Source organism: Stegastes partitus, unplaced genomic scaffold (assembly GCF_000690725.1).
Source record: "Stegastes partitus isolate 25-593 unplaced genomic scaffold, Stegastes_partitus-1.0.2 Scaffold824, whole genome shotgun sequence".
Classification (NCBI taxonomy): Eukaryota; Metazoa; Chordata; class Actinopteri; family Pomacentridae; genus Stegastes; species Stegastes partitus.
The window spans coordinates 322,339-329,740 of NW_007578555.1; the positions used below are offsets into that span (position 1 = coordinate 322,339).

Genomic DNA, 7,402 nt, shown 5'->3' on the forward strand with positions numbered 1-7,402 from the left:
TATTATTATTATTATTATTATTATTATTATTATTATTATTATTATTATTACCACTAGTAACATCATCATCTTCATACAAAGGATATTACATTCCAAATTGTAAAATGGGAAGAAATCACTAACCTATTTTAAATTTCTACTTTAGATTTTAGGTGAACCACGGGGGGCGGGGAGGGGGGAGGGGGCGCACTTTTATTCGGGAGGTTTTAATATTTGAGCTATTTTTTATTTATTTATCAATTATTTTGTTTATGGGGGGTTTGAGTCGGGGTTACACATATTTTGATTTTAGACTTTTCTAGAGGAACCACCTTGGAGGCCTGTTTCTGTCAGACTCCTGCAATCGAGTAATTATAATATGTATGTATTATTAATTATTACAGCGATTATATTTATTTCTAATTTATTGAATCCTGTTTTTGATCCACTCTCTTTTTAAGTTTAAATAAAAAGTATCATTACTGAGCGTGCCCATGTGGTTCCTTCAGCCGCTTGTTTGTTTGTTTGTGTTGACATGATGCTGGTTGTGCTTCCATCCTGTGGCCACAAGGGGGCAGAGTCAGCACTCATGATCAGAGAAGAAGACGGAGGAGCTCCTCCAGCCACATGAAGCTGCTCTGCTCCTTATCTCCTGGGCTTGTTGGGGAGGCGACCGGATTTATCAGCAGCATTAAAGGTTGTTTTATCTCTGCAGACATTTTCCAGTAAACCGTCGTCCACGAAGGTTCAGCGTCATGCAGCTTAGCTTCAGGCTCTCAGGACAAAACAACAACATCCCTGAACCTGATGGATAGAAAATGCATCACAGGTTTCATATATATGACTGAAGGTTAAAGCAGCTCAGATCCAGATTCCACTGATCATTTATTCGACCAACAGTAAACACTTTGTTCAAAACGTTAACGGTGATTCGTTCTTCTTTTATTTTTGTCTCTAGAAGGGTCCTCGGTTATCAGTTCTTTGGTCGCTTTTGTTTGGTAAACACATTAAAGTTAGTCAATGTGTAAATATATATATATATGTATATAAATGGTCAACATTCATCAAATCAAATTAAAAACGCTTTAATCTTTGCTGTGTTTTAACATTTCAGCTCAGTCAGTGTGAGAATAAACCACCAGCTGACTTCTTGTTGAAATAAGTTCAGGGAAGGTTGTTTAGTTTAGTTCACTTTATTTATCTCAATCTACATATATATATATATGTATATATATATATATATACATGAATACAGAATCAGCAATGCCTCTATAATACATAAGAGAATTCAAGTACAACACTCAATAAAAGAGAACGAAACAAAAACCAGAAATGATCTGATGTGAACACAGACGTCAGCTTTTATCTAGTTTGAGAAGGAACAGCTGATCCAGTTCTGCCTTGTCTTTACAGTGTCAGAAAACAAACAAACAAACAAATAAACAAAAGAACAAATAAACCAAAAAAAGAAAAACAAGACCGAGAACAGTTTACACATCTTCACCCAACATGGATCAGCGCCGCCAAACATCTCCAGTCGTCCTCCAGCATCCAGCCACATAAATGAGCAACAGCAGCGCCGTGCTCGGTTCTGGACCCACGTGGACGACCTCTGATACGCATCAGTGCTCCGTATATAAGAATAAATAAGAAAATGATCAGGAAGTGTTCTGCTGGTTGAAGCCAGACGTCTTCACATTCATGCTACGTTCTGGTTTATAGAGAATCTTTATTGTTCTGGGACTGTTTGCTGGATGTGGACCAACCAGATGCAGAGCTGGACTGGTCCAGCACTCGTTGGACTGGTCCAGCACTCGTTGGACTGGTCCAGCACTCATTGGACCAGCAGACTCCTGTTGGCTGGAAAAGACACAAACAGGTGAGAGAACTGAACAGCGTGGTGCAGATGGTGAAGATGATTCTGAACTACTAACCTGTGATAGAGGACTTCTGTGGACACGAGTTGTTTGGTTTGTTGTTGTTGTTGTTGTTTTTGGTAAACAAAGTAAACAAAGTGTATAACAAGAAATGTATGGAACCGTAAAGCCTGAACCTGATCCATGCTGGAGTCTTTACCTGCTGCTCATCTTATCAGAACACGTGCAGGAATCCTGGCTTTGTTCTGACACTTAAACATCGATGCTCGTTGTGATTCATCGTGAGCTTTTATTTGTCCAACAGGTTTCTTCTGTTGGAGATGTTCTGGTGAGTTTGACCCGGTTCTATGTCGTCTTCACTGAGTTTACTTTGTGTCCAAACAGAAGCTGCATCACTGCGTCTCCTCACAGCTTCATCTGATCCGACAGCAAACAAGAGCAGGAAGAAAACGCTGAAAGTGGTCAAATGAATGGAAGAGCTTGTTCACTGTCACGTGTTCGTGTCATTTCCAGCCAGAAGAAACCTGCTGCTCAAATAAAATCACTTCATATTAAAATGTGGTGAAAACAGGAAAAACAAACAGATTCTGTTCCACTGAGGAGCGAGTCCACGAGGCGTTCACTGACTCTGGCAAACATTCACAGAAACCAGAGTTTAGAAACACAGACTGAAGTTTATTAAAGGTGAGCGAGAAGCTGCAGGTTCCTCATGTGTCGGTATCAGTGACCCAGTGGGCTTCACTGAGCGACCCGTCTTCACCTTCTGGATCATATTTACTGTCTAAGAACAGGATTATTATCTATCATCTGGAAAACCAGGAGAACCAAAACCGTCCGTGTGCAGCTGCAGCATGAGTTCTAATCTGGACCGAGACCAGTTCAGAGACCTGCAGACCTCCAGAACCACGTCTGGTGCAAGAGAAGATCAAATACGTGCAGGTTTTGGTGAAAGTCGAGCTGCAACTTGGTTATTTTCTGGACTCATGGGTTAGTTTTTGTTATGAGACCTGCTGATGAGTGTTTCAAACGTCGTGTTCTGTCCTCGACCCAAAGACCCTGAGTTCAGACGCTGAACCCACAGAAACGCTGTGACAACTCCAAAAACACGAGTGTGTCTGAAGCGATCTAATATGATGATAAAGATCACAGCATGGTTTGTAGAAATCAGACTGATTTGTTTCTCTGACAGCAGTCGTCCTGATTTCTGTGATTTTACTGATTTCATGTTTAATTCACCAAAACAGGACAAATCTGTGAAATAACAGAATTATTTCACATTTTTTAAATCCTGAATCATTTTTTCTTTAAACTACGGCACACATCATCATGTTCCATCTTTATCAGCTGCTTTCTGCTGTTTCACACTCGGCTGCATTTTACATCCTGAAGCTCCATCGTGTCCAGAACCACGTCTGACTGAAGACTGAACAAAAACAGTTCATCATTTGAGCTCCATGTATGAGATCCTCTCCAGCTTTACTGTGGATCCGCCAACTTCAGCAGGTTCCTGTTTTTGTTGTTGTTTGTTTTGACAACGGATTAAAATTGTAAATAAAACGAACCAAAATCTGCAAACAAACAAACAAACAAACAAACAAACAGCTGCTGTTAAAAACTACATGAAACTTTTCTCAGGAACTATTACAGACAGAACCTGAAATGTTGTTTCTCATGGATCAGAACCAGGAGTGGATCAGTAACCTGTGATGAGGAACCGAGCTTCATGTACGTTCAGACACACGTGGATTCTTTCTCCTTTTCTTCTTATTTACAGATGTAGTCTCACTTTGGACCAGTTTGATGAGTCCCAGACTTTCTGGGCTCATCTTTTAAGAGTTCTTCTCTCAGAGGAACTTGAGGCTGTTTGAGGAACATCTGAGGAGCTGCTGAAGGTCTGAAGTTCTGCTGATTCAGACAAGTTCAGCTGATGGTCCAGAGATCCACCACGTGGAGGAATCAGAGCTGCTGCTGGGCCGGACCCTGATCCAGGAACACGGATGGACTCAACTTTTCCTCCGGATGTGTGTCAGCCCGCGGTGACGCTCCTCGTGCGCTCCGGACGTCACGGCGTCCCTCCTCCTCCGTTATCCGAGCCTCCTCCTCCCCCTCCGCCCTCAGTGCGCTCCGCTGCCGGCCGACCCGCGCCTCTCTCCGGCCACACACCCTCGCAGACCCCGCCGCCGCCTCCCGGGACGCACGGAGCAGCAGGAGGAGACCCGTCCGGAGCTCGACGCCGCGGAGAGAAGAAGGGCCGCGGAGGAGAACCGGAGCCGCGTCCGCCGCACTGCAGCATCCACGTCCTCCTCCACATCTGTAGCGACTTTGCAGCCGGAGGAAAACACTTTGTGCTCCATGGAAACATGTAAAGCTCGGTCCGGACGCTGACGCCGGACACTGAGCGCCTCGCAGCCCGCGGACCGTTATCTGGCGGCCGGAGCCGCCGGAGCACCGAGACCCCGACGGGCGGCTTCAACTGTCGGCCGGAGCGCTGATTCTCACTCCGGGCACCGAGAAGACAAACACCAAAGTAAGAAACGCTCACTTTCATGTCGTTGTTCGCTTATTGAGTGTTTGCGGCAGACGCACGCTGCGCGTCCTCACGTCATGACGCACCACGGAGCGGCCCGGTGCCCACCAGGCCCGGTACCCACCAGGCCCGGTACCCAACAGGCCCGGACGCGTTCCGAACAGCACAAAACCCCAAAAAGCACATTTAACGGCGCTGAGAGACCAAAGGTGGCTCCAGGAAAGTTTGTTCAGCGGCGGAGGGCCACATTCTCACCGCAGCTCACAAACACACACATACACACACACACACACACACACACACACTTCACCAGGACGCAGGAGTTGAGAAGCTCCAGCAGCACAGAGTCTAAAAACAGCAGAAAAGTCCAGATTCAGTTGATTAAAGTTGCTGGAGTCAGCAGGAAGCTCTCCAGGACCGACCCAGGCCCCATCAGAGGCCGGAACCACGATGAGCCTCATCAGAGCAACGATTAACCGATTAGTCGTCAACCATTAAACCAATCAGCAGCTGCTCTGATAACGTTCATCAGTCTGAGGAACTTTTTAAGACAAAAAGTCTAAATTCAGCTTCTTCAATGTCAGAATAAAAAAAAAAAGACAAATCTGAGCCTAAAGTTGAGATGTTTCATCAAACTCACTTTATTATCCAGAGATGAACTGTTCTGTTGAACCAGAACTTCTGGACTTTGTGACGTGACTGAGTGAGTCAGCGGTGACCAACAGTCTCACCAGAAACACTGAGTTCAGCTAAACTCTGGAGGTTGGTTCTTCTCATGATGATCAATCGATTAGTTCAACTTTTAAATTTGTCTCCAACTGTTCTGGTCGTTGGTTTGATTGGTTTTAAGGTAAAACGTCTGAATTCTGTGACTGCAGCTGCTTCAATGTGAATTTTGTGAATTATTTTCTGGCTCCACACTTTACCAATGTGACCAAACATCAGAGCAGCTCCATGTGGACGAACACTCAGGACGATCAGGTTCATGAATCTGTCCGAAGTGAAGAACGGTCGTCGGTCGCTTCTTTAAGTCTTTCAAACTGCAGCTGAAAACAAAGATGTTAATGAAACAGACGAGCAGCTCAGCGTGACTCAGAGGATCAGTTCATGACGGTTTGTTTGTTCCTTTAATTACGTCAGACTGACTGGAGTTGAGTCCTCGTCTACACACAGCCGGACGCTGACACCTCCACGAGTCTTTGGTTGACACGTAGACGAAGCTACGAGTCGCCGAAAACCATCACATCTGAAAACTCCATCTGTACGTCTGCATGCAGACGGGAGGAGGCGGAGTCTGACGTCACAGTGAGCGACTAAAGCGTCATACGTGTGCGACCATGTTTACCATATAAGGACTGACATGTTTCCAGCGTTTGCTTGTTGTGTCTCTGACAGCACATGTCGGAGCAGCTCCACGTCTCCGTCGGTCCAAACTAACCACCCCATTATCGTTGAAGGAACAGGAAGTGGTCGTTGTTGTGGTTTTTCCAGGATTCTGATTGGCTAGCATGGCTTTATGCTTCTTGTTACACTGCCCCCTGTAGGTCTGGCAGCTCATAGCAGCTCTGAACCACGTGTTGATGCGGATTTGTGGTGAGAACCGGGTTATTTATGAAAACGTGGATCCGTTTTGGTGAATACCGGCTACGTGTGAACGTGGCCTCAGTGTCGATGACTTCAGCGGGTTCCAATCTGGGCCGATTAGTTTCTAGATCAATCAATCAGTTGTTTGGTCTTTAAAATGTCAGAACACGTGGATCAGAGTTTCCTCAAACGTCCTGTTCAGTCCAGAGAGGTCCAGTTTAGTGTCACAGAGGAAAGAACCCAGAGAACCTTCAGACTGGAGGAGCTGAACCAGAGTTCAGACGTTTTTATTGGTGCTTAATAGATGATCAATAACAGTAAAGATCAACTGAATCATTGGGTTCCTTCTTCAACCGCTGACAGTTTGCCACCACATCTGCTGTAATAAAATAAAAGACCGACTGTGCAGAAATGGTCACATGTCTCCAACAAAAGCTGATTTCTGGATCAATCGATCAGTTGTTTGTGTGAAGCTGATTAATCGTCATTAATTAGTGATGATCGGTCGGTCGTCGTCTCCCTGACCAGAGGAGCGGCTATCTGTCCATGACTACGTCTTAGCTGTGACTCAGCGCTGGTCCAGTCACCTCACCTCCCCCCAGGGGGCAGATAACTGCCCCGCTGCCCTCGTCCAGGGCAGGACCAGCAGGACGTCCTCCTGAACAGCTGCATTCAGCGCGTCCTCATCCATAATTCATTGGGTCGCTGCGTCCTGTGACCAGCACGTGTCCGCTTTAATGTGATCAAGTCCGTAAACCGGCCGGAGAATCTGTGAAATGTGAAGGATGTGGCTGAGTCAGCCGGAGAGCTGCAGATCCACGACCCGGGTTCCCGCTGACGAGGCTGCATCCAGGATCCAGGATTCACTGAGACCTGGAGACGAGAAAGGCTTTAATGCCAGTAACGGAGGTTCTGTTTCTGGTCACGCTGTGCCGCCGATAGTTCCAGATAAACAAGTCACCTCCTGAAACTGATCAGCTGTAGAATTAAAAACCACAGTCAGAGTTAATTTATTGTTGGTTCTGAACTGAAACCCCCATTAAATAAAAACACACAGTTGAAACTTATACGTACTAAAAACTATGTACGCTAAACAAATAATAAGCTAAAAATATACAAATATACAATCTAAAGGTACAAAAAGAGAGAACAGAAGAACCTGCATCAGGCCCATATTGAGTCTTTGGTTCTGATTCATATATAAATAATAGTTTGTGGTGAAAACAGTCAGTCGATGCTCGTTAACAATCCAGCCGCTTCAATTTTAAACGCTTTAATTTCTCTAATTAATCATTTAAGATGGTTGAGGCCACTGATCCGTCAGATCGCTGCTAGCAGGAGATTTTCTATCGTCTGTGAGGATCAGCTGCTCTGATCATCGGTGCATCAGTCTGAGGACGTTTTGAACTAAATCCATCCATCATCTCTACACCTT

At 45.3% G+C, this 7,402-nt stretch overlaps 1 protein-coding gene across 1 annotated transcript in view; it reads left to right on the top strand.

Annotated features, from left to right (window-relative positions):
* Nucleotides 1–2,489: 2,489 nt before the first annotated feature.
* cers2b (ceramide synthase 2b) overlaps nt 2,490–7,402 on the top strand; it is a 36,493-nt gene continuing 31,580 nt past the window's right edge. The window contains exon 1 of the mRNA XM_008292701.1: nt 2,490–4,383. The gene's annotated coding sequence lies outside the window, so the exon portion shown is untranslated. The remainder of the gene's footprint in view (nt 4,384–7,402) is intronic.